Source organism: Diplotaxodon limnothrissa, linkage group LG7 (genome assembly GCF_057381915.1).
Source record: "Diplotaxodon limnothrissa isolate DT_005_m linkage group LG7, D_limnothrissa_male_GT1.1, whole genome shotgun sequence".
NCBI lineage: Eukaryota > Metazoa > Chordata > Actinopteri > Cichliformes > Cichlidae > Diplotaxodon > Diplotaxodon limnothrissa.
Genome location: NC_140602.1, coordinates 20,688,488 through 20,690,578, shown reverse-complemented (window position 1 = coordinate 20,690,578; position 2,091 = coordinate 20,688,488). Strand labels below are relative to the sequence as shown.

General features: G+C 44.7%; 1 pseudogene; it reads left to right on the top strand.

The window, feature by feature from the left end:
* Positions 1-1,193: 1,193 nt before the first annotated feature.
* On the top strand, positions 1,194-1,888 carry LOC146628224 (histone H1 pseudogene; annotated as a pseudogene).
* Positions 1,889-2,091: the final 203 nt, after the last annotated feature.

Genomic DNA, 2,091 nt, shown 5'->3' with positions numbered 1-2,091 from the left:
GATGTAGAGCACACCTGTGAAAACAACTAATATGCTGAACCCTGTATGAAACATCTAAAAGTACATGATGGAGAAGCTGAGTTGAATATGAAAGTGTAAGACTTTGCCACTGTGGGCAGAGCAACTACTGTGTGATGTTGCGTTGCAGTTTTTTTTTCTTCTGAGCTGATGAGCAGGCTACACATTATCAGATCGAGAGCTGTCTGAGAACTACTCTAAGAGAGGGAAACAGCACTATGTTAACTGTGATAACTGGAGTGTGCAGCGTTTCCATGAGCAGTTTTCCTGAATCTTGACTCTTGTGTGTGGAGTGTTCATAGCATCAGCATTATGTTTTTGTTTATTTGTTTTGTTGGGTTGGAAATAATTAAATAAACGTGTGATCATGCCTATGGATCACCATGGCACATATCTCCAGCCATATGATTTATTTATGCAGATGACAAAGTGAGTGTGAATGTGTCTGACATCACAGTGTTTTTGTGCACTGTGCAAGAGTAATTGCCTTTGATTGTGAGTGACAGCGGTGATTTTGCAGGTCACCAGCTATTGTAAATAAAAAAAAAAAAAGAGTGAATAAGAGGGAGAATTTATATTGTAGAAAAAAAATAATCATAGGAAAAAGGTTTTGTGTTGATCAACCAAAAAAACAACTATAATTTCATTTTCTGCTTTTAAGAAAGGATTGTTCACAAAAACAGAGAGAGAGAGAGAGAGAGAGATATGTGTTGATTAAGCAGTGATGATAATAATGAAAATGTCTTAGTTGTCACTTTCAGGTGAAAAGCAGACCTGAATCAATTTTCCACATGCAGTGATGATAATAATGAAAATGTCTTAGTTGTCACTTTCAGGTGAAAAGCAGACCTGAATCAATTTTCCACATGCAGCGGTCGGAAGAAAAGTTATAGTTTAACAATTGGAAACGTTCAAGCCAAGTTTCTGGCTGACTTATTTATAGCACGATCTGTCTCAAAACTCTCACTCTTCCCTGAAAAAACCTGATCAGCAGCGGCAGTATCGGAGCAGAGGCTGCAGAAGCAAAAGCAGCAGAAGAAGAAAGCAAACCCATCTTCCTGTCTGATTGAATGAATTCCACGGAAGGGCGAGCAAGATGGCGGCGTGAAGAGGAGTTTTTGTTCGAGCGCTTAGCACGAGACACTTATTTGACGTCTTTCTGGCTTTCGGGACTTTTTTGGAGATCAGCGCGCTAAACTTGCTGGATCTGAGGCCAGGGTCTGCGGCGGCAGCATGTTGAAATGCTCAAAAAGGACTGAGTGACTCGGGCAAGCCACATGCGGCTAGCGACATGAAAGAAATGGACCCTTCATGATGCGTTCAACGTGCCAGCGCTGTGGTGGGAAAGGCTCCATCATAAACACGCCCTGCGCCGAGGTTCAGGCCAAGAAGAAGAAGACGATGACTTCCAAGCCCAAGAAGGTCGGCCTCAGCGTGGGCGAGCTGATTGTGAAAGCCGTGGCCGCTCTCAAGAAGGCTCTGGCTGCCGGAGGCTACGATGTGGACAAGAACAAGGCCCGTGTCAAGACCGCCATCAAGAGTCTGGTGGCGAAGGGCACTCTGGTGCAGACCAAGGGCACCGGGGCCTCCGGATCCTTCAAGATGAACAGGGTTACTGAGACCAAAGCTAAGACGCCCGCCGCGGCCAAAGCCAAGAAACCGGCAGCAGCTGCTAAGAAGTCGCCCAGGAAGGCAGCAGCAGCAGCACTTCAGCCACTAGCACGAAGTCAACCGCATCAGAGGACAATAGTGAGAGTGGCTGTGACTTCACTGTGCATGTGAAGAAAACGTTTGAGGAGAACTGAACAGTTGGAGTTTGACATTTGCCACCTGTGGAGTAAAATGGCAAGAAGAGACAGTGGGACACAGGACAAAGTTGAAGGAGAACTGCCGGCTGTTGGACTGTTGAAGTGGGAGAGGACAACAGAGTGAGAAGACTAGGTGAGAACACATAGGAATTATTTAATGTGGGAAATCAAAATTTGGGTTAGCAAACCTGGGGAAAAGAAAACTGACTGCTTAAGTTGGAAAATTGAGACGGAGTCTGAAACATTGCGAAAATAGAAACATATA